Source organism: Piliocolobus tephrosceles, chromosome 5, assembly GCF_002776525.5.
Source record: "Piliocolobus tephrosceles isolate RC106 chromosome 5, ASM277652v3, whole genome shotgun sequence".
NCBI classification, from domain to species: Eukaryota; Metazoa; Chordata; class Mammalia; order Primates; family Cercopithecidae; genus Piliocolobus; species Piliocolobus tephrosceles.
Window position 1 is genome coordinate 41,809,967 of NC_045438.1, and position 26,297 is coordinate 41,836,263.

General features: G+C 37.0%; 1 protein-coding gene across 6 annotated transcripts in view; it reads right to left on the reverse strand.

The window, feature by feature from the left end:
• HIVEP2 (HIVEP zinc finger 2) overlaps window positions 1-26,297 on the reverse strand; it is a 198,922-nt gene that overhangs the window by 71,296 nt on the left and 101,329 nt on the right. For 5 of the 6 annotated variants that reach the window (XM_023183790.2, XM_023183795.2, XM_023183789.1 and 2 more), the window contains exon 2: window positions 17,359-17,471. The gene's annotated coding sequence lies outside the window, so the exon portion shown is untranslated. Of the gene's footprint in view, window positions 1-17,358; window positions 17,472-26,049; window positions 26,211-26,297 lie in introns of those variants that run through there. The other variant, XM_023183792.2, reaches the window with a different exon arrangement.

Here is a 26,297-nt window from a genome sequence, read left to right on the forward strand (position 1 = left end):
GAAGAAAGCCGAACAGACTTTGAACCAAATGACATAGTACCTTTCAGAGACAGCTCCAGCAGACTGGGAAGAGTTCCTCCTAGGACTACATTAAAAAAAAAAAAAAAAAAAAAAAAAAATCCAAAGGCTCTCTTCATCCCAGATATACTCATTCCTAGTCTAACCCCAAACCAAAGACAGATTGGACAACCATGGCGTAAGGCATTAAAGTAGTAACTGGACATGTAGCACAGTGGCCCACGGAGCCAGAATCCTTGCTTTCAGTCCCATCTCTGCCACTTACCAAACATACAAATATCATCAGGCAAGTTACCTAACCTCTCTGTGCCTGTCTTTTCATCCATAAAATGGGGATACAAATAATATTGTTAAGAGAATTATACGGCATTTAAAAATGGCACTAGGAAGTGAACTCTAAATGCTAGCTATTAACTCTATATTTTTCGGTTGGTATTTCAGGTATCTATTAGCCTAATAGTGAGGAAGAAATAATGTGACATGAGTTCCTAAATTAACTTAAGAAAGCCCACTGGGTTGGCTGAAAGGTTTCCCCTGATAATATGAGGATACCCATATTGTTTGAAACACCACCACCAAAACTGGGTCAAGAAATCAAGGCTAAATATTCTATTGTTTCTGTTGACTCCCCCTTAGCTGTCACAGGACAGCATGCCTTCTGATGTCACGGGACGTAGGGGCAGGCATGGCTGGAGATTACCACACCTCACCACCACCTCCAGGCCTGGAAAGCAGGGGTGGGGAGAAGGTCACCACAGACCAGCAAAGCACAAACAAAGACAGAAGTTGGCTTGGACTTCGTCATAATCAAAGTACTCATTGAAGAAGCCAAAGGCACTCATTCCCTTGGCACTAAGACCAGGGTTGAGGTGCCAGGAGGCCACACAGTTCAGGAAAGACGCTACTTTTAATTCCTGCTCCACCATATGACCTTAAGTACCTCTCATGCTCTAAAGCCTTAATCTGCAGTTAAACAGAGGATTTCATCTACAGCAGACCTTTGGAGTCTTTTGGCTGCCATGACCTCTTTAGCAGTCTGATGAAGTCTGTGGGCTCATTCTTAGCAGAATGTTTTAAACTATGCTGGATTACAAAGGAAACTAATTATCATGAATATAGGTATCTCAAAATCACTTTTGAAGCAAACTTGTTGACAGTAATATACATGATTCTTTATTAATAATTACAAACAAGATATAGTACAGGCCTAATATTCACCATAATTCGGAGTAGTCATAATCATAAAGACACTTTGAAATATGAGTCACAACAGTAATGTGATATGAAACCGTCTGTGATTTCTATTGGTGACAACATCACTGACATTGCCGAAGCTACTGTCATTTGTTGCTTACATGAATAATGAAGGGAGTGCTGAACTTCAGTTAGAGATTAACGAAATACAGCTTTTTTCTCAACAAAATTTTCTGAATTCTGTCCACTTGTGGTTACCCCAGCCTAGGTAAATAATAAATACCTTTATAATTCCATTATCTCAGATCAATGATTGCATTGTGTCCCTGGCTCCCTCCACAGAGAATATTCACAAAAAAGAGAAAGAAAGCAATTCCTGTTCTTTCCAACTGTGTGGAGAAAAACAGATTTACAGGATAGAAGTGTCTTTCCTCATTCCTCTCCAAGTGAAGGAGGGAACACTTACTGATTTGGAAATGAGTTACCCAAACACTCTCAAGCCCTACCAGCCTACAGGCGAATACATAAGAAGTGGCATTAACACCAATTAACCACAGCTCCTGTTCCAGCCCCACCTGCTCACACAGGACCTCCAGTCCCCTTAAAAAGTCCCAACTAAGTATATCTAGGATTCCAGCAAGGGAGACTTAGAAGAGCCCACAGGCAGTCTGACAGCCAGTCACACCACCATCTGCCATGGCTTCCTTCTTGCACCAGCTCCCCCTAGCGTCCTCAGGAAGGATCCCCTCTGCCGCCTCTGCAGATGGCGCCCGCAGTAAGAATGCTAATGCCCAGATGTCCCCACAGACAGCAGAGTCCATACTTCCAGGCAAGAGGGGTTCTTGCCATGGGTCCCACACTTTAGAAAGCCTGCATATCACAAACATGCACAAATAAATTCACTGAAAACTCCACAGCACCTTTATCATAGGCATCCAGATGTCCTGTAACCCTAAACCCTGCGACAAGGGTTTAAGCCCCCAGGGAAATGCTTCTCTTGCCCAATCTCTTTGCACCAAAGAGTAACTGAGTTTGAATGCCCTGAAGGTTCGTGGATTGTGACATTGCAGAATGTGGAGACAGACATCATTTCCAAAGCAGAGAAGATTCAAGCAGCGTTAACGCTTAGGTAAAAGAAAAGACTTAAGAGTCATTTCTCTCAGATGGTGTAGACACAACAGATTCTTGCATAACAAGCGTAGCCATGCCAAGCATCCCTTTCCTGGTTTCTCTTCGTGCTCTGATCAGTGGTTCTAGAATCGTTCATAATTAGAGCAGCATTTGGAACAATCGCACATGGCATTTGAAGAGTGTTTTGCAATTAATTCTTATTCTTAAATTTGTAAAGATGTAATAACCTGCATGAAGCATGATGCCAATTCTTTACATTAGCAACTAAAATGGACACTAAAAACAAACTTGTGAATAGTTTTGCTTCTGTAAAAACAGCTAACGATTTCATTCAATTTCAAAAAAAATTGAAATCTTCAGCTGTATTTAAATAATTTTGAATTTTAAATGTTTTATTCATTCATTGTGATATAGATTTATTTACCTTTCAATTTTAGCATGTGATTTTGGATATTTTGTAAGAAAAATCCTTTTTTAAAAAAATAGCTTAATTTAAAACATTTTTATACTTATTCTAATTTACATATATGATGAAAATATACTGACATTTTGTACATGTTGAATACAATTACAGTACATGCTTAAATCCTTTAGGCCACTGAGAATGAGTACATGTCGACACCTTGGTATATGTAGCTACTTTTTTGGAGGTCAAAAACTTAAAAAGCAGAGATTTTTAAGAAGCAGTAGAAAATCTAAAAACAGTCAGTCTGTTTAAATTTTAAAGCTGCAAATAATGAAAGCAGCGGACTTGTCAAGCATGACCCATATAAAATTCACTAATAGGATATTAGAAATTATTTATTTAATAAAGATTTAACTACTGTCCAAAACAATAAAAACGAGCCAGAAAATTATTCTCATCAAATCCACAACGTGAACAAGTCAGACGAAATCCCTGCAACTTCATGTTCTGTGCAAATAAAGATTTTATCACTGATCAAATTAAGAATCTTTGTGGGCCTCCATTTGAACTCTTGCCCCAGAGGCCCCATAAATACTGGCGGCAATGACCCTCCCCAGCTGTGTGTTCTTAAGGTCCAAGTCAAGCTTGGCTTATAACCAGTTTTCCTTCAAGACTGTCACCAAAGCAGCTCCATCAGGTTTTTTGCTTCCACTCTTCTTCAAAATCTCACAAAGTTTATAGCTAATACCTTGTAGCCATGTAACACAATGGCTCAGATCCAGTCCCAGAGGCTAGGGAGGTAACAGTTACAACCTTCATTGAACAACTTGGAAATCTTCTGCCCCATCTCGGCCAGCTACAAAACCATAGCTGAATATCAGTGAGTGATAACACATACAACTAGGGGTGAGAGAGGGGTGGTTCTGCAATTTGAAACCAATAAAGTCCATACATTTATAGACAGAACCATTGATATTTGGTTTACCTCTCTTTCATCTTTGTTATATCTTCCTGCCTCCAAGGTTCTTGGCTTATAACCCACCTTATACTTCACCATCTCCACACCTCTGGAGCTGGTAGAAGGCATTTCCCTATCTGCCATTAAAATTCAGGTCAAGTAGGAGGAAGGATGGCCACAGAGGCCAGAGAGAATGAGTGAAGATTCAGAAAGTGCCTTTTCACATTTTTGCTCACGATCCATTTCTTAAACTTGGAGGATAAATCTTGTAGCAAGTTTTTTTTTTTTTTTTTTTTTTTTTTCCCTAATAATTTACATGAGAACAATGAACGTTTTCCATAGAGCTGGGCCCTTCACACTTAGAAGTTTAGAGGAGGGATATTTCCTAGACATCTGGATTAAGGGACTGACTCCCACAGTAATCCTTATCAGTATTTGTTTAAAGATCTCTATGGGGTCTTGATTTTCATGTTTTAAATAGAGAAATAATTTTAGAGGTTTTGCAGATACATACTAAAGTCCAGTTACATACACACACACACACACACACACACACACACACCCCCTCAAAAGCAAGAGGCTGAGTGGTGAAACAGTGAAGGGTTGAGTTGCTTGCCCAAGCTCTGCAAGCTAATCTATGAAATTCAGAGCAAGAACCTCAGTTTCCTGATGTTTCAACCAATGACCTTTCCAGTTAATCAATGAGCCCTTCCACCACAGCTAACTACTCACACTGTTGCCATGATATTGATATCATTCAATTTAGAAATCTCTTATTAAGGTCTTGATAATATTAGAAAATAAAACTTAGAAATCATTCAGTTATCAAGAATCATTCTTATATTTTATACATTATTATAAAATGTGTAAGGTCAAACACATCTAATTTTAATAAACATTACAGAAATTTTACAGAACATTTCCATACTTAAGGCATCTAAGAGAGTGTGACTAAAAATGTTATCGTGAGTTAAAAAGATTTAAAAATGTGTTCTCCAGAAAATGTTAACTAATTGCATCTGTTCTAAAGAATAATTAAAGTGCCAATAATGAATTTAATTAATTTAAGGTGCCAACCTTAAAATAAAATTGTTTTAATTTTTTGGGCAGACTTCCAAAATGCTTCAAACATATGCAATATAGAAAGGGCATATGTAAAATAAAAATAATAAATGATTATAATTTAATAAATTTAAAATAAAGCAATAAATATCTTCAAATAAATGAATTAATTATCTTCATCTACTAGTTTGCTTCTATATTCTAAGTAAAATCTAAGTGAACAGATCTTCCACGCTAAACAGAGCAGTGATGTTTCTTCAAAAAACACAATTATCATATATTTGATTTAGAAATTTATTTTCAATATCTGAGAAGTGTCTAAGCTCCTTAAAACAAAATATCGCTTATTACATAATTCTTGCTTTAGGAGAAATTTCCATTATGTGTATGTTTAAATAGCTTAAGAATAAAAACTTATATCAAGACTCTTAAACCAAGCTTGTCCAACCTATGGCCCATGTGCAGTCCAGGGCGACTTTGAAAGAGGCCCAACACAAATTCGTTAACTTTCTTAAAACATTATGAGATTTTTTTTTTCAGCTCATCAGCTATCGTTAGTGCTAGTGTATTTTATGTGTGGCCCAAGACAATTCTTCCCATGTAGCCCAGGGAGGCCAAAAGATTGGACACCCCTGCTCTATAAATACTAAAATATTTTTTTCTTTTTTTTCTTTTTGAGATGAAGTCTTCCTCTGTAGGCCAGGCTGGAGTGCAGTGACATGATCTCGGCTCACTGCAGCCTCCACCTCCAGGGTTCAAGCCATTCTGCCCCAGCCTCCCAAGTAGCTGGGATTACAGGCACACGCCACTATGCCCAGCTAAATTTTGTATTTTTAGTGGAGACAGGGTTTCGCCATGTTGGCCAGGCTGCTCTTGAACTCTGGCCTCAAGTGATGCACCCACCTTGGCCTCCCAAACTGCTGGGATTATAGGCATGAGGCACTGCGCCCAGCAAATACGGAAGTATTTCAACTCTTGTTTCTGTCAGCTGGTAAAGGTTCACAAAGCACACATTTAAAAGCACAGATATAGTTCTAGATGTTTTTTAAAGGCTATATCCCTTTGGCCAAAAACAATCAAAGAAAATTTTATAATTAAATAATAATTTATTAAAATGATGCTCAGATAGCAATTTTTCATCCACTTGCAACCTTAAGTTTTCATATCTTTATTACCTCCCCATTAATACTGTATTTCCCAGTTACATTTAATCTATCTTATATTTATCAGAATGAAAAATACAAGTCATAAGACAGTATCTTACCATTCCTATCCTGAATGAAGAAATGAACGAGTGAACGAATAAATAAAACACCTAGATGCACACATCAGACCAGTTTCTGTCCTCTCCTCCAAGGCCACAGATACAAGGTATAATAAAATATGCATGCTTTAGAAGACAGTGTAGGCACAAATGCATACTATTTAGAAAACAATACCAAAGCCAAATTAACTTTTTTCTCTGTAACGATAAACACAAATCCACATAAACATTTTATCTTTGTCAAATAGTTTTAAATTTGGGTTGGGGTTTTCTAAAAATAAACTCCTATATTTACATATAGCTCAATTCAAATATTTTAGTAACTCCAAAATATGTTCATCAACTACAAAACCTCAAAATTTATATTTGACATAAAAATGATTGCCATTTATGCACAGACCTATATATTTTTTTATTTGCTTTAGAAACAAAAGAATTTAAACTTAACAGTTCTATGACAAAAGTCCCATAGGTCTCTTAGGTCAATTTGAATTTCTGACTGTTTAAGACAGAGGTTAACTTGGTGGCATGTTACACTTGACTCAAATACTCTTGAATATGTGCTACAAAGCAAATATGAGGAAAAAGTGATGGCCTTGTTTTCTCATGCAATGTAACTAAGCTAAAATAAACACAGAATAAATCCTGCAAGGCACAGATCTGTCAGCCACTATCACCAGTTGAAAGATATGAAGAAAATGATAAAAACGAGGCAAGGAGAGGTAATAATAATAAAGGATAAATTATTACCTGGGAAGGGACATATCACTACACTCAGGTTTACTGTGACCTAAGAGATTGGCTTAGGTCTCCCAGTCTCAACAGTCCCTCACAATTCCAACCATGATCACTGGTTGAAATATCTTGCTACTGCTTCCAAAGGCGGAAGATGCCCCCATATTTTGGGGAATTCCCTGAGGATATTTACATGCACAGATGAACAAACATACTAACCCTATCTATCCCAGGTCTTCCCATAGAAAATGAGACAATCAGCCTAATAAAACATCTTACCACTTCAATTCTCAAGGAAAAGGAATCCCAACGCTGTAATAGGTAAAGCCTGAAAAGAATGCAGGGCAATTTTTTCAGAAGCTCTGAGAATTCATACTACCATGAACCTGACAGCTAGATTGTTGTACTCTAGCAGGCTAAGCACATTTTAGTGGCAGAGAATAGCTTTGTGAGGTAGGAACATTAATATATAATACTCACCTCATAAATGTAATTTCAAACAAGCTGTCTACCTATAAAACAGGAAAGCTGACTTACATTGGCTAGTTTCCTAGAAGAAGGATGTATTTTATCTAAAATTTTGCCTGTTTTCTCTACTCAGCTATATCTCCCAGCCCCCAGTCTGGGATAAAAGAGGAATTCAACAAACATTTGTTGATTGAGTGATCAAGTGAATGGATGAATGAGTGAACGAATGATTGTAAGCACACTCACTCTCCATACTCATGTACTGTTGTGCCTTTGTGGGGTTTAGGAGCAATTGTTTCTTCTTCCATTCTACTACTCCTGTTAATTTCTCTCTTGTTATTCCTGTTAAATTATTGGATGGTGTGATATAATTTAAAATACCCCTTTTTAATAATATGGGTACCTCTGTGAAAGTTCTTTTATCAAGCCCAGTTGGCTACATAATTGCTTGAAAAAACAGAAACCAACTAAACATAAGCATGATATAAATTTCACCCCTTTACATTCTATAATAATAGGCTGTTCATCTTTACAAAGCAATTTCTGAATTTTTCTTTAACAAGCTCTATCATTATTCCTAAAGGTTCAATTATTAATAGTATCTCTATCGCCTTCTGCTAGCATATTGCACCCCTGCCCTGTGTTTCCTCAGGTTGGGTGTGACAAAGTATGCCTGCATATGACTGTGTGTTTTGTCTATGTATTGGCACATAAATATCCTTGAGGACAGGAAAAGAACTGGTGTGTGTGTCTGTGTGCGCACATGCACGTGCATGCACTTCCCTGGATTGTTCTCCATGGAAATCTCCCTCCAGATGGGAAAAGCGCCAAGGAGAGCCCGAGGACTTCCCTGACCCTAAGCCAAGGGTGTGGCAAGTGTGCTCACCATTGTCAGCTGGTGCCCAAAGGGAAGGAGTGGGAAGGAGGAAGGAGGTAGCAGGGAGGAGTATGAAAGTTGGTAGTGAGTGTGGAGATCTTTTAATTGCAAGAAAATAATCTGGGAGTCTAACATTTTTTGCAGTATTTTAAAGTGTGCAAAGACTTCACAGGACTAGCACATTCTCAAATGACACCTCTAAGACCAACCCAAGCATAAAGATCTTCTGAGGCTTATCTAAACTTTGCCCATTAAGGAGAAATCACAGAAACAGCTGTCTTCTCCTCACTGGTGCACTTAATTATGTACTCAATAATAACCTTTAGAATGTTTTCGCCCTGTGTTTGCCTGTTTTCAGCTATATTTCTATACTGAAACCTCTTCAAATTCACATGGCATTCTTAAATTGCCAAATCCATTGGTCCTTTCTTAGATCACAACATTGATGATGACTTTGCAGCATTATACGCTGAACACTCCCTTAAAATAAGGCTCTAAGCTCAAGATCTGACATACCCTATGCACTCAAGTAACAGCTCCTCTCGTTAGCAAGCTCCTCCTCCCTTTGCTTCCTTGAGACTTGCCTCTTTTAGTTTTCCAGCTACCTTTCCGACAGCTAAAGTACTTTGGAATCTTTTATGTGATCTTCAAGGCCTAGACAAAGTGTTTTCCCCTAATCAACTTCCCCACTTTTGCAGTGTCAGAATTAATGCCAGTCTCTCTTGTGTTCTCATAACCTTTGCTCATCTCCCATTATCTCACTAATCATCACCTGCTCTGGATTTTAGTTGAGGGCATTTTTTTTTTTTTTTTTTTTTTCAAGACAGAGTCTTGCTGTGTCATTTAGGCTGGAGTGCAGTGGTGCAATCTCGGCTCACTACAACCTCCACCTTCTGGGTTCAAGCAATTCTCCTGCCTCAGCCTCCCCAGGAGCTAGGATTATAGGCACATGCCACCATGCTTGGCTAATTTTTGTATTTATAGTAGAGATGGGGTTTCACCATGTTGGCCAGGCTGGTCTCAAACTCCTGACCTCGTGATCTGCCCGCCTCAGCCTCCCGAAGTGCTGGGATTACAGGCATGAGCCACTGCACCTGGCCTAAGAACATATTTTATATCCCTAACTAAATTTCCAGCTACTTGAGAACAGGACCATTCTTATTAATCTCAATACTGAGCACAATGTCTTGCACATGGCTGGCTTTCCATAAATGTTGGTTGATTAAAAAGTTGACAACAGATATCAAGTTGAATCTTTAACTGCTTCCTGTTTCCCCCCCTTCACAGCCAATCCCAAGCCAAAGCCTACAGAATATTCATCTACAGTATCTCCCCCAAACCCACTTTATGTTCCTATTATAATTATCCTAGTTCAGAACTTTACTACCTCTCATGGAGACTATCCCAATAGCTTCGTTATTTGTCTCCCTCCAGGTTTTCCAACTCTTCTTGGTGATACCATCTGTGGTAAGCAGATTAATCTTTCAAACTATAACCCAATCATGTGATTCCTTAGCTCAAAAGTGGGTAAGGTTTTTCTAGTGCCTATCAAATTGATGTGCTAATTGCATTCCAGATGTTCTATGCTCTCTAGGTCTCTAGGTTCCTCCCTTCCTCTTCACTTACCAATGTTATGTTCCAAACATACCATGTTACTTTTCCTTCCATAATCACACCAACTTTATCCATCCCAACTCTTTACGTAGGTGAATATCATTCTTGCCACCTATCAAAATCTTGCCCATCCTTAAAGCTGTCCTCAGGAAATACTTCCTGCTCCCCAAGCCCTCTACCCAAGCAAACCCATAGGAAAAGTGATATAATTTCTTTCTCTTCACAAAACATTTTATTTATACATCTCTGAGGGCACTACTATAAGTTTTCTTATATTCAAATCAGGTATGTACTAGTCTGATCTCTATTTTAGGTAGGGTTTATAAGCAACTTGAAGGCTGAAATGCAGACTTACTCATCATTGTATTCCTCCACAGCACCAAAACACTACATTGCATATGGCAGAAATGCCATAAATATTCATTGAGTTTAAATGAACTAAAGCTTTTAGAAATAGCCAAAAAAGTTCAGGTTCCATGTAAGAAGAATGGGGCTCAAGCCAACTGAGTGTTGGCGTCTGCGATGATTGGTGTCCTCAAAATTTCCACTTAAGGATGATGACAGAATCAAGCTCTGCTACAGCCAATGAATAATTTATTTGTGCACAAAACGTTCTGTTAATGGAAATCTTTTTTATGGCTCAAGATCTAAAATATATTTACTGCCCTATAGTTATTAGATGTTTGCTTTAATCATTAGGTACACAAGGTAATGACAAATGATAATTACAGGATCATTATATAATCTAAAACTGATTTAATCAAGAGTATCTCTTCTGAAATTCAAAAACTCCTCAGTGGATGGGGATGGGAAAGATTACGCTGGAACCAATCAACTCATTGCTACCATCAAATTTAAGAAACTAAGGTTTTCTGTTGTTAGAAATACCACCAATTGAAATAGTAACTTTAGATACAAATGGCTAGTACTTTTTTTTCCAAGCTCAATTAAAAATCACCCCACCTCCCCAAAATAGACTGCCTCAATCAATGAAACATATCAGAGAAAAAGAGAAGTGCATGTATTTGCGCATTCCCTAGATGTTCCAGCCTGCCAAAAAATGTTTCTTTGCTGTGCTATTTCAGCAAGTCGTGAGATGGCAATGATCATCCTCCTCAAAAGAAAAAGATAGTTATTTTTCCTGTATGTTTTTATTTTAAGAGGCTGGAAGGCACACTTCTGGCTGCTGAGAGTACTCTGACACATACACATGTTCCTGAGGAGGTGAATTCGTGGGGGGATTTTGGCAGGGTGAAGGTTAAGAAAACCTAAAACCATCCTAAGCTCTTGGGAAATATTTAAGGAGCTGAAAAAACAGCAAAAAGAGGAAGACGATGAAGTCTTCCAGTGAATTCTGTTTCCAACTATAAACCTTCATGAAAAACGAAAAGTAAAGTAGTATAAAATACATGCTTCTTATTCATATTTATCTCAGACTCAACTGGTACACAATCAAAGTCATCACACTACTAGGCAACCAGCTTCTCTCTTTACCTCATGTTTTCTATTAAAAGTGATATTCAAACTCTAAAGCTCAAAGTCTGGAGTCGTCACTGACAGCTTCCTCCTGCTCCCCAACCCCAGAATGCATGCACATCCACACAAGCTCACCCTAGACCCAATCAGGCAGCCCCTACACTGGTGTCCTGCACACTTTCCTTCATACGGTCTGTGCCTGTCAATCCTTATCACTACCCTCCAACCAGACCCTCACACCGCTCTGCTCTCCCACCACACACAGTAAGCAGGAGACTGGCAGGTACTCTGGGTACAAATGGCAAAGTGCCAAAGGCCAGATCCAGGCCTGGTGCCCTTGCATGCCTGAGATTCAGGGACAATTCTCAGAGACAGTGAGCCGTGGAAGTGTTGAAGGTCCTAAGAAAAACAATTTGAGTGGATCACAGCCACAAGGGCACCATGATGCAAAACCTGAGAAGTAAGGAACTGAAGGGGATATGGGAGGAAGTCAGAAAGAACTTCCTGAACCTAGGATTCAAGTCTCCACTGAGGTCTGCGATGCAGTGCCTTCATCTGTAATGTAAGGGTGGGAAGATATACAGGGCACAACATGAGGTGACAGCTCTTGTTTGAATTCATGGAAGTGCCTCCTAAGTGGCTTCTGTGCTTGGAGTGACTGCTGCCCCCCATGCCACCTCACCCGCCATCCAACAGGGCCCAACCCAACCCATCTCCCTGAAGTGCAGCTCTGACTGCAGTGTTCTCCTACTCAAAGGTTTTCAGGGGCTTCCTACACCCCTTTCTCCTGCAGTCAAGGTCAGCTGTGCTTTGCCTTCACACTACACAGGAATCCCTCATAGTCAGAGGCCACAGGTAATTTATCTCATTACATTTTTTCAGAGGTCAATTATTTTTGTTGCCATAGTCGAAACAAGGAGAATAAGACCTCCTGGTCAGGGACTGTAGGGGTTTTTAAGGTTGTTCTGCTGTGTGGGGAAGGGGTTTGTTAGTATTTTACTTTAAGAGCAATTTTTGCACTAAAAATTTCATAAATTTGTACTCATGACCCAGCTCTGGATATTTAATAAGTATCGGACTTCAGATTCATCTCACAAATATAATTAAAATTAAACCTGTGTCCAGGTATTGATTTTCAGTCCCCAAAGAGAATTTTAAAACAGAAATTTGGCCAGGTGCAGTGGCTAACACCTGTAATCACAGCACTTTGGGAGGCCAAGGTGGGCAGATCACCTGAGGTCGGGAGTTCAAGACTAGACTGACCAACATGGTGAAACCCCATCTCTACTAAAAATAGAAAAAACTAGCTGGGCACGGTGTCGGATGCCTGTAATCCCAGCTACTAGGGAGGCTGAGGCAGGAGAATCGCTTGAACCCGAGAGGCAGAGGTTGCAATGAGCCGAGATCACGCCACTGCATTTCATCCTGGGCAACAAGAGCAAAACTCTGTCTCAAAAAAAAGAAAAAAAGAAAAGAAAAAGAAAAAAGAAAAACTCACAAGCAATTACTTTTATTAAACTCAACAAATACTTATTAAATGTCTACTATATTTTTCATTCACCATTTTTAAGAATAAAAAAGACACAAACAAGCAACTTACAGTGCAGGCATATGACAGGAAAACCTCACATAAATTATTTTAATGTGCAAGTACAGAAATGCATACAAAAAGTGGCATGAGAGAAGTATCGATTGTTAAGGGGTGATGCAGGCAAAGGAGCTCAAACATGAAGAGAAGTAATACTACAATACAATTATTAACCAGACTCTGACATCAGTAAAGTGCATTAACCCAAAATGCAAATAATAGATGAGGTAGAAAATGCGATTAAGAAAGTGAATTTTTCTTTTGGCAATTCATGGGTGAGACGTCAATGTGATATCAGATTCAAACATAAAGATGTCTATGTGGGGGATTTTGTCCAATATCTAATTAAAGGATTTATAGTGAAAATTGTAACTGCCAAGGGAACCAGAACTCAGAGGTGATTCTTGATCCATAAGGGATATTGCTTGGAAATCATGAGATTCTCAGATCAGGGAAGTGATTGGGTAAACTTAACAGTGGGTATCATCAGGTTTTGGTTTCCAGAAGGTGCTATCTGACAGAAGTCTGGAAAATTTACAGTCCACATCTTTCTACAGCATTTTGTTCCTTGGACTACCTCAAGATTCCCTAAAATTATAAGATTTGATTCTGCCCCCAAATTTTGATATGGCTGGCTTCTATTTCTTTATGTGGATCATAATACACAGAACATAGTGACCACATCCACAATGCTCCAACATTTGAACACTAGACCAGTTAACTAGACTGGTGACTTGGCAGTGACTGACATGTTAGCCAAAAATGGGAGAACCAGAGTTGGATTCTGGTTCTATGACTCACCAGTGCTGTGACTTTAAGCAAATCACTCAACTAAAACCAACCCCCCACTATGAAGCCTCCAGTCCGTTACACACAAAATAAAGTGTGAGTAATAACTACATAATAGTTATTACCTCAAATGATATAATGTACATGGAAGCCACCTGTAGACAGAGAGTAGGGCATTACACAAATATTAATTCATGCCATCATAGAAACAAGGCATATGATCAGTCTCTAAGATCCACTGTGTAGGTTTTGCATGGAAAGTGAAAAATGAGAGGCTCCTTCACACAGCCATCCTACACTGCAAACTGAAGGGGACAGGAAGGATAGACAGAAGGAAATACTATGAAATGATACGAAAGAAGCCTTCAGTCAGGGTTTCAGATGGCTAGAGCATGCTTGTGGAACAAAATGGGATTTGCTCATACTACTGGTTTAGTTAATACTAACTGATGGAATGATGAATATGTGAATGAAAAGTTACTGAATGCATGAATGAATGAAGGTATAGCCAGGTAAAATGCTTGAAAAACAAAGCAGGAGGAGTCAAATTGTGAATAAGAAAAAACAAGAAAATAATTTTGGAAAAATGAAGCCATGTAGTTCAAATAAGCTAACAGTAATGGGCTCCACTCACCTAAGCCAGAATAGCAAAACAAAGAGCAGTCTTTGTAAGGCGGCCAGAAGAAATCTAGAGCATACATAAAAGACCACATTTTCACATCAGTTTGTAAATATTAATACTCAAACATAAATATTGATGCCCTCTTCTGTTATCTTAAAATACAAGGAACTAAACAAAAGATTTGTATGCATCTGAAGAGCTATAAAAATATAAAAGGAAACCCTGTATCATAGGAAATATTTTGAGGGCCACAATATACTGAAACTTGTAAGGTCTACTCTGAATGATCTGTGATGGCAGGAGTTATAGTACACCCGGAGATAACAGAAAGAAAATCTAATTTGCACCTTTATCAAATCGCTATAAGACCAGCTAAAATGTAACCAAATAGAATGAATTAAAAGGGGTTTCTTCCTTCTCATTTTCCTAATTGGTATAAGTAATAATAAGAAAAGCATATAAAGTCATATCAAAGAGAAAGGAGAGATAAATGGATGAAGAAAAGGTTTGGGGAAATCACAAAATACAGCAATTTCCATAGAACATAGTATTATGTATTTTGGACTTCCTAATTTAAAGTAAGATTTCAGTGATGTCTGACTCCAAAAATTACTAACAGTAATAATTATATAATTCTCAGTAAATTAATTACTGCTCTTTAACCCAATATTTTCAGATTTATGAGATTCTTAATAATTTTCACCTTCTTTTTGTAGGAAGGAATGTCACTTACATAATTCCTAAATAAATATATCCAATGTAGTGACAGCATATAAATCTGATCACCCATGTGTTTAAAAGTCCAGACTCCAACTAATACTACTTTAAAATGAATAATGTCAAGACCAGTCAAAAGCATTCACTGCTTGAAGGAAAATGCCAGAACATGCAAAGCAACATTACTGTAAAAAATAATAATAATAATTTGCATTTACTAACTTTTCAAAAAGTATCATAAAAGGAGGAATATTCTATGGATGAGAACATTCCTTTCTTCACAAACTGTTTTCTATTTACTACCAATTTGTGGTGGGAGGAGTTGGGCATATTTTTAAAATGTATTATTTGTAAAACAAAGTTATATTGGAAAAAATCCTCATTGGTGCTAATGCACAGGGTCAGGTTCATTGATAAAGTCACTAAGAGGTTGCTGATTATGCATGCATCATGAAAATGCTTACCGATTCCATATGAAGTACTTCCTTACCAAAATAAGTATTTGATTTAATTGAGAAAATATACCCAGCTCTTTGAGTAAAGACCATGTTGACAGGATAAAGAATCAGTCGCATGATAAATGAAATATAATTCTGGTTACATTTAACCAGTGACTGCAATGACTATTACCCCTATTAATCACCATCATCATAACCACTACTAGTATTTGTCAGGTATTTAATCCTCATAGAGCCTTATGAACTAAGCAGCATCCTTATTTAATGCAAAACAATTGTTTCAAAGCACAGTGACCCCAATGAGCTAACTCAACCAGAGGAGTCCAGAACTCACAGTGCAATAAGCAAGAAGGCCATCTGCACTCAATGCCCAGGCCATGTCCATTCTCAGGAAGCACTGATAAAACAGTTGCTTGAACATAATTTAAATTGGGCACCATCAATTTAGATGTCACTTAACACTTAGGGTACTTTGGAAATAACTGTAAAAGCCAAACTTCTGAGTAGGTGGAAAATTAAATGTGGCAAACAAAGACATTTAAGTTAGTGATTCGGATTATTAATTTTCATCTTCTAACATCTATCATAGCTACTGAAAAAATTAGGGCCTTGCTTTTCACACTTCTAAATATCTGTCTTCCTAATGGGTTTTTTGTCTAACTGCCTTATATCCCTTTAATTATCCAAAACTTTTTCCAGACGGCACCATATGCCCATTACAATGAAAATTGTTGGTCGCAAATAAACAATGAATCATGAACCTTACAAGCCAAATGAAAAGGGGTCTCTGGAATGTCCACACTTGATATTTCTATACTCACTGGATGCTCAAAAGCTACACTAGCAAATCAAGTTCTTAGGCAGTTATCTCAAGGGAGATTATTTTAGACAAAGCTTAGGGTAGTCGTTGGCACTGCATAAACTGTACAACATTATCACTAAAAAACCATCTGACATCATCTTGTCTTAAGATGTTCACAGGTGAAGCGGACACTATTAGTGGGTTTGGTTTAGAAGCTGTCTTCCCAGATGATTAGACACTTTCCTCTCTTGTTCATTATCATTCATCAGGTTTTAAAATAGCTCCAGTTTATTTGGAGGAAAATTAAGTAACAAGCTGTACAATTTTAGAATCATGAATAACATTTAGAATTTCAGAAATTCAAATCTTGTGACCTAAATTAGGAATACAATTTTTTTCCCAATTTTTCTTTACTGTGTAAAGGGTTAATTAAAGCATGAGTTTGCTTGGAGTTTTTTTAAAAAATTACCAAGCCCTAAAATCAGTATCATTTAAATTTCTGATGCCAAAAATCTGTTTGACAGAGCAGGCTTTACTATACTGACATTTTAACAGTAGCCAAAGTCCTGTTCCCACTAAATTCTGTGTTGGCAGCACCAATAATTTGCTAAAAGCCTAAACTCCTCCTGGTAACTAATGTGTTCTCAACCTCAGGAGCTTTCCACAGCAGCACAGTGCAACAGGAAGCTGAATCAATCAAGTCTTCCCTTAAGATTTCTATTCTTATTACAGAAACTATGATTTCTATAAAACGAGAATGGATTAAAATATGGAAAGATGCTAATTTACTTTAAATGTTCATTACATCTTAGATGTGAATCTGACAAAATGCAATAAAACTACATATAAAAACCTTACTCAAAGTAAAATCTGATATTTTTACATTACTTCAAGATTATAACAAGCAAATCATCAATAATATATCAAATAAAAGAATCTGGTTTCAAACTATAAATGACAACATTTTCTAATCTTCAGCTAAAATCAGATATTTCCAAAAATGCAATAAAGATATGAATATTTTCATTTAGATAACATCCAAAACATCTATCACAGGTTTCAAGAGCCTCAAATAATTACTGTCAAAATTTCACACAAAGCTTATTTAATATTGTGTTTGAGGAATCTTTCCAATCACTTTAAAATCAAACCATATAGAAAGCACTTGGCTTGACTTACCTAATGGCTGTATGTTAAAGAATCGGCAAAAGAGCATTCCAATCAAATCAATTCACTTAATTTTTCAGGTAGATCTGATTACTGTGATCTTTTAAAAAATTCAAAGGCTCCACCTAATGAGGAAAAAACAAAGGATTGCACTTAAACTGGAGAATGATTATATGATCTATACATTAATAACGCAAAAATCAAATCCAGACTATTATGATATTATACTATCTTTTCCTAAGTTACTGTACTACTTAAAGCTATAAAACAGCAAAAGCAGCTAGCAATTAAGTTAAATTTTCCAGTTTGGGGTAAAATGAATGTTCACACATGGAGAAAATGATAAAAGAATACAACAAAATGTGAGAACAGAAGAGTTTGTTATTGGGAGGTTGAAATCATGGTTATATAATGCCAGTTAAGACATTAAAATTAGGGATGAGGGGAAAATGCAATTTATTGTTTTGGAATTATACTCATTGATTCTTCCAATTTACTGATGCAGTGAAAATTTGTAGGTGACAGTCCCTGAAAGCCATTAAGCCCTAGCTACATGCAATCTCTGTTGAGAAATAGAAACTAATATCCAGACAGATCATTTAAACATAAAAATGGTCAAGAAGTCTTGGAGATAATTCACTAGCATGGATTTCCAAATCGTTCTGAGAATGTTACACCTTGTCACCACAGAAAGTGTTTACTCTCCTAAGGACTCATAAATAGCTTAATTATTATTTATAAATAATATTAGTTTACTCCATTCACTCTGCCAGTAGAAGCACTTTTCCTGAAATTCAAACATTAAATTACCATCTCAGCTCTAAGAGAAAGTTTGAGAGAAAGCAAGCATTAACTTAACTAGACAGAGAGCCTAAAATGAATGCTAGAGGGCTGAGCAGAAGGGTGAAATAGAAAATTGGACAGTTTCTAGCTACTCCCAAATTATGTCTTCCCAGGATAGACTTAGTATGTTCAAACATACTAATATTTCAAAAAGTCTCAGAACATCAAACACCATCATATTTAAATGAAAGTTCAAAAACTTATTCCAAAGCCATAAGCACAAGATTTTTTTATTGTGCAATTTGGAATTAGCCATGCGCTGCCACTCCCCCAAACCCACTAAACACATTAACAAAATTAACTGATAACCTCAGTATTAAAAATAAAGATTGAAACAGATGTTATCCACTAGTATTAGAAGGTAGTTGCTCCAGAAAAGGACAAAACAAAAGATGTTGCTAACAATAGAGAAGACAAATAGCAGTAACTATACATACTAACTAGAAATCCACGTAGTCATGGGAAATACGTGTTCACTTTCAAGAAAACCTGTGTCTAGATTCTAGTCTTACTGCTATTCAAGAAATGATCATTTAGGAAACTCATCTGGGCACGGTCTCAAAAGACTTCTTCATTAACAGAGATAAAAAATCTTTATTCCAGGGTTCTTGCCACAAACATGATGAGACAAATGTCAAATGGTTTGGTTACTTAAAATTATACTGTATCAACAAATACAATCACCTAAACAATGAACTGTAAACTGATTCAACACACACATTTTTCGCATTTGAATATCTAGACCGGTGAAAATATTTCTGTACTTTTCCTAGCATTTTATGCAAAAGTTACAAAGCCTCTCTCAAATAATATTTAGTAGCCAGCTTCATAATATCACTTCTGAATACTTCCCAGGATGGTTTTGTGCAGCAGCTAGCATAACTTTTCTTGCTGTTAGTCACTTTCCAAGAAAGAGGTAGGGTACTCCCTTCAAGATGCAGGACAAACTTCAAGATTCTTAAAAATCCTTTCTCATTGATTTCTCAATGTACAATGTAAAACTGACTTACACAAAAGTCTTTTTCAGCCCGTCTTCATTTCTTAGGTAGGGTGTTGTTTTCTAAAATTATGTAACTCTTGCCTCATAAGAGGTCTTATATTTCCTAAAGATAACCAGTCATTAAGTAATATGTTAAAAGGTTTTTCACCTGTATTGCAGCAACTATGCTCTCATTTCTAATTGGTTGTCTAAGTGGTCAGTGGCTTCAAACTACTTAGGAATTTTTCAGTGTTCCCATAGAGTACCTAAAAGTAGTAGTAATGGGCACTTCATATCAAAGTTCAAAAGCACTAAGTACAAAATATATTAGTCACCCATATGGATGATTCAGCTAAATGACTGATACTGACTAGCACAGAAGAAGCAGATCGGTTGCCTGTACAACAGGTAAGCCTCGCGAACAAACCACAATATAATATTTATTTAGAAATGTTCAATTCCTTAAAAATAACCACATATAATGAAAGGAAAATAAACACACGATGGTAAATGGCCTACAATCGCTACACCACACAGCAGTGCAACACCTCAAATAGTTTTATAACTTAATGAAAGTCATTGAATCTAAACTTCCTTACCTTTAATTTATTTTTATTGCCTGCCTTACCAACCTGGGCAGGGACTGGGGGTTGGGGGAGGGACTCTTAATGTTTTTTGGCCCTATCAGAAAATCTAAATACATCTGACCTTTGTATTTCAGTTATATGTTACATGGTCTAAACAATGGAGCAATTTATCATTAGCTAATATTTGATCATGCTTGTCACCAATTGGTTTGTTTCAGTTATTTGCATGTAATAAATCAGATGTACACACAATGCTGGGCTTGAGTGACTTTCTCTAGCTGAGTGGTCTACCGGGAGTAGTACACAGGAACCATGCTCACTGAGTTCATCAGGACACTCCAAGGGAGCAGTTGAATTGACCATACTGTCGCAATACTAATCACAGTAAATGAGCTTTTCGAGGAGCACTCTAGAGTAGCAAACCACGCTCTGGAGTAAGCCTGTGAATCATAATGTCTCTATAGATGTAAATAACTCTTAATAGTTATCAAACACTCTCCTTTCATTGACAATGAAACTGAAGCCCAGAAGGTCACCTGTACAAGGTCATGCAACTAGAAGCAGTTTTCCTGTACCATTCTACTGTTTTCCCCTTTGCATCGTAGAGCCACTGTGCCTCTCATAGGCAAAAATTCAATCATAGCTAGCAGAAGTTTACTGAACACCAACTACGTTAAACCTGCTTATCAGCTTGACATGGGAAGAAAAAGGGGACAGTAATGAGTTCAGAGTGAGAGAGAACAAGCTTCAAATAACACAGGCTCCAAAGTACCCCCTTCATCATGGTTACAATCAACTCGTCTCTTCACAAACTCAGTGAAGAAGTGGCCAATTAAAATAGGGAAACCAAGAATAATACCCTGACACAGTTATATGCCCAAGACATCTTACCATATTTTGCAGGGTTTCAAAGTGAAACTTGAAAAGCCCTCCCCTTATTGGCTAATTAGTACAGCTATTCTTAGTTATTTATATGAACATTATTTTTCCTTATAAACACTTAACTTATTATTTTTCCTTATAAACATTGATGACATTTTTAACCAGAAAGACACCATTTATCCCATCACCCAAACACAATTCTTTTCATTTTTAAAAATTTAATCTATTATTTGTCCCCATGTAAGCATATTTTCACAGAGATATCCTCATAATGCAGATATAATTGTGCATTCTGATGTTTTAATTTAACATTTCATAAGTATATTATTTCCATGAAATTCAGTTTTCATTTTTACTAGCCATATGATATTCCATAAAGCTAACATAAAGTTATTTCCTTCATCATTCTTATATGTGGCAACATTTCAAATGTTCTCACTTATTTTCAGTACCACCAATACTGTTTTTTCTTAGAATATTATAAAAAATAGGATTATCAAATTGAAAGGCAGAAATATGTTTATAATGGACTTCATATTTATTGCCATTTTGATTTCAAGAGATTGAAATTATCTACAAAGCCACCAGCAACAGATGTGCATTCTACTTGCACCAAACTTCCTCACCATTGCATGTAATTGAAATTTTTTTTTCAGAGGCTTATTTAATGTAATATGATACTTAAGGTTGTCATTTTTATTTTAATGGTGACCATAATTATAATTATTCTCTCATTTAAAAGTTATTTTATTGTCTTTCACCTCTAATATAAAATGTATCTACTCATACAATTTGACTACCTTTAGGTCCTAGTTTTTCTTATGAACTTAAATGACCCTTTATGTAATACACATTAAATTTTATGCTTTTTTTCTGTAAATTTGTTTTAACCATTTAACATATCTGGCATATATTTAGATCCATAGCATAAGGTGCGTATTCAAATAGTTCTGACCAATTCCAAATAATCCATAATACTATTTACTAAGTTTTCCTTCCTCACACATCTTTCTATAAGCTAGATTTATTATGTTGTATTATCATATGTCTATTTCTGGGCTCACCATTTAGTTACATCGATCCACATATTTAAAATGGAACTTTTGTTCAGACTGCCAGTATGATGTGACTGGCATTGTGTGAGGTCGTTTTCATGTGCATTATCACATGAACTTAGCGTGTGTGTGTTAGTTTTAATTATTGTTGTTTCATAGTATGTTCAAATCCATGGTAGAGCTAGATTCTACTCTTCATTTTCCTTTCTCAAACATTCATCAATATCTTCTTTTCTGCACAAGTATATGTGGGAAATTTTCACCCATTTTTTCCAGATTATATTATTTAATTAAGTGTACTATTTGCCCTCCATATTCAGTCACACTCAGAATATTCCCATTAGGAGTCTGATTAAAATTGAGTTGAATCACATATATATGCATCTTTTCAACATTTTGTTTTCCCGTGTTTAAAAAAATAGCATATTATTATGAATCTCTACATATACGACATTTTAACTTTTATATTCAATAGACATTCACATTCTGCAAGTCTCCTGATTCTCTGTCTTTCCTCATTTCCATTTCACTTGCTTGGAAATACTTCATTCTTCATATCTAGCAATTAAATTGTGTTAATTCCTCACAAGGTTACCTGAATCACTTCCTTTACATGCCAGAAAATGCTGATTAAATAGAAGATGAGTACTTAAAATCCTATCTTAAATAAAGTATCTTCATTTCCTTGATCAAAATGAAATTAAAACTGCGTGTAAACAATAACACCACCACAAAATAATACCCCATGTAACCATTCTATTCCTTAGAAGATTTACATGACAAAGCCCTGAGTTCCTTTAAAACACAGCTGAATGGTTTCAGTTAGCTAGAGCCCTTCTCCTTCCCCTCCACCCAGCATTGTCTCTATTTCTGCTGTCTGTGAAATAGGTTTGAATTCAAAGATAGAGAAAAAGTGCAGAAATATAAATCACTTAAAATTATAAATAAAATATGTTAAACCTAAGTTTGACTGAAAATAGTCTAAATTTTGTTGTGCATGTTAACTAAATCCACGTGTTATCTTCCTTGATTTCACAAAGCTAGGTACTCTCAAGGAATCTTATGGTTTACGTAACTGATATGGTACACTGTACTGAAAGGGAAGAGAAGGACAAAAAGAAAAAATGGGAAGGGAAAAAAAGACCTGAATGTCTGTGTGTAAATAGGCAAATAAGGACTGAAACTGTTTGCCATCCACACTTTGAAAGTCACACTATGTGTCAAGTTTGTCAAGTTGAGTGAAAGAAGGAGTTATGTGCTTCTCCACTTTCCTGAAGAATCACGTAGAAAATGTGGCAAATATTTAATTTAAGCCTTGTTTCCTGAAAGACTGCAAGATGCCCACAAATTTTCTTTCCCAGAGTTCAAAATAGCAAGCTGAGTGGGTGTAAGCACTTTAAGTGAAAAAAAAAAAAGAAAGTAACTAAGGAAAAGGAAATCGTACTTTCTGCATCTTAGTATAAGTTTTTTTTTAAGGCCATTTAAAGAGATATTAGTGATTAGGATCTGGTGGTTGTCTTGAATCAGAATACAAATACAGCCCTGGTGACCTCAGACAGAGCCCCCTGGCCACATTTAAACATGATTCATTCTGTGTAAAGATTAAACTGACAACATTGGAGTTACAGTAAGAGTGAGCCTTGTCTGCTACAACCAGATACCTAAATCACAACAGGAAACCACTTGCATGAAGCTGAATGTCTCTAGGGCCTCTACCCTTTCCCAAGAGAGGGACCTTCCTCAGCAGTGCTTTATAATATTTTCACATGTAGATGAGTCACCACGGGAGCTTGTTAAAAATATGGGTTCTGATTCCAAAAGTCTACGTGGAACCCCAGAGTTCCCAGGTGATGAGTTCGCTGGTCTACACTTTGAGAAGCAAGACTGTAGTCAGTAACAATAGTTTCCTAATAGCCAGACACCAGAAATCACCATCAACCAATTAAGAACGCTTGCTAGGTACCTGTGCCAGTTGTTATAATAAAGCACGTAACTTGTGACCTGAGCTAACACAGAAAAAAAACGTGTTTTAAAAAAATAAAAGCTAAATGTATGAAAAAGTCTCTAAGGATAATAGGAGTTGAAAATAGGAAGAGTTTTGTAGGGACTAGAGTGGTCGCAAATGGCTTCATAGAACAAGCTGGACGTGAGCAGCCCCAAGTTGAGGTAAGGGGTGGATGTGGAGAAAGAAAGAGCAGGCCACCACTAAGGGCAATTCTAGAAGGGAGAGCCTAGAGTTCCCACAAGAGAAAGCTACGGTGAGCCTGCTTTGTGGTTATAGATAATATCAGTGGAAGCTTTTAATCAGAATTCACTTTGAACCAGGTGAAAGGAAACTGTGGACTTGTTTAAAATTTGTCGGTTTGGAAATTATAATTCTATTCCATGACAGGAAAGAATGGGTAGTTTTGCCTTAGTCTTATGCAAATTTTCTCCATTGGCAGCAGCAATAGTGTTATGAATGACATTTTAGGTTTGAGCCTGGGAGCACAAAATTACCATTTTTGTACATATATTTATGCATATGTATGCCTTTGGTTAACATATGTCCTTAATGATTAAGACTTTTAGAGCATTAGAATCATAACTTTTCACTACAATAGATTTAATAATCTTCTGTTACTTCGAGTACTTGCATTTTACTTTTATTACAAAAATAAACGCTTTTTTTCTCCTATAACATACTTTCGGATGGCACATACCCACACAACACCCTGAACTCCAACAACATTCTTCCATTCTTCTCTTTCCTCCCACACTGGCTGACAATGGGAAGAAAACATATCCAGAAACAGAATGAAATTATTAATGAATTATACCTTACGTGTTTTTTTTTTTTTAATCTTAAAGAGTTTTTCCTACCAACCCACAATATGTTAGGTATTACACAATGGATTCCACAGAAAAGCAACCGAGGATTCCACAGGTCAATACAAACATAAACATTCAATTTCTAAACTGTTTTGTTTTGTTTTGTTTTGTTTTTTTTAATGAAGAGAATTACAGAGGGATGAAGGTACCTGCAAGCTGCAAGAGGGAAGTATTTGAAAGAGAAACCTAATCTTTTAGCTCTCCTAAGTCAGGTCAGCAATCTCACTGAGTTCTATTTCCATCTTTTCATCTTGGGAACTATCAGATTCGTCATCTTATTGTAAGCATTAAGAAATGCTATTTGGAAGACTTACAAATCTTATGTTTCATATTAATGTTAAATGCCATGACTATGGTTTAGCCACAGTTACTGTCCGAGGTATGTTCCTGTCCTACCAAACTTCACTATGCTTCCTGTTCTTAGTAAGGAAGTCAGAATTTAGGCAATGAATTATGGCAAAACTGCTATTTCAAAGCATCAAGGCTTGAATGTTACAAGATACCTGTATCACTGCAATTGGGCTGAACAAGATCCTAGTATTCAGGATGTACCAACAAAGTCACGTTCCCTCCCATCAATCCAATTCACACACACATGCAAACACTCACTAGTGACGAAAAAAAATATTAATATGAAAATGCTAAATTACTGTCACCTATGAATGGCTGCAAAAACAATAAACAGATATGAATGGTTGCAAAAACAATAAACAGAATGCAAACAGGCACACGCTAGTGAGACAACGAAGTGTGTCTTCTACAAATCTCTTCCCCTTTCTATCCTGGTCCTGTTCAGGTGTCCTTGCCTAACCCAGTCATGGGGTCTTTGCAGGCTGCACACTGCATCTACTGCAGAAAAGAGCTGATAAGATTTTTCATGCTAGGTTGTCAAAAGTGTAATGTGTTCTCATTATGAAAAAATTTACATTATGAAAACAACAAAAACAAAAATCCTGGGACATCATGAAACTTAACACAAAGAACTGTTGGTGAAGAGATATATTTGAGGGAGGGCTTTTGCAAGAATAGAAGCCAGACTTCCTCCTCTGTGGGAAACATTAGTAATCCTATTAAGGCACAGTGGAAGGTGTGTCATACACACTAGAAGCAGATATGTTTTACTTTCAGTTCGCTGAGGTATTCTTATTGGAATTGAAGTGGCTCTTCTGAAAACAATTAATCAACAATAAGTTCTTTCTCCCTCCCTCTCTTTCTCTCTTCAAAGTGTGTGTGTGTGTATATATATATATGTATGTCTTTTGACTAATTATAAGGCATAGTCCCATTTTTTCCTCCTTGGTACCTATCACTATAATCATCTGTGTTTATATGTCACCTGCTTTTAGAATTGCACATGGATATCACCAGAAGTTACAGAGTTAAATTTGTAACAGCACAGACTTCTAGCTATAGGCCTGGGACTATGGTGGAAACAAAGGTTCAGTTAAGGAAGATTTCCCGAGCCAGAATTGATGTCCTCACTAACCGGGCTGCCAGGCTTAGATCGAATGAAGGTCGATGCAGTGTCCCCAGAGGAAGCTGTTCAACTCGCCGGGTCGGTTCCCCAGTGCCCTGCCAAGGAGGCTTTTCAGATTGACAGCTCCCTGGCAGAGCTGCTGTCTTCCCCAGGAAGAGAGGCCCTCCCCCGGACAACAGGCTGGGTGCAAACTTGTCTTCCGCAGACAGCAAAAGAGAGCACAGCAAAGCTAAGCGACTGGGGGCAGCCACTTGTGG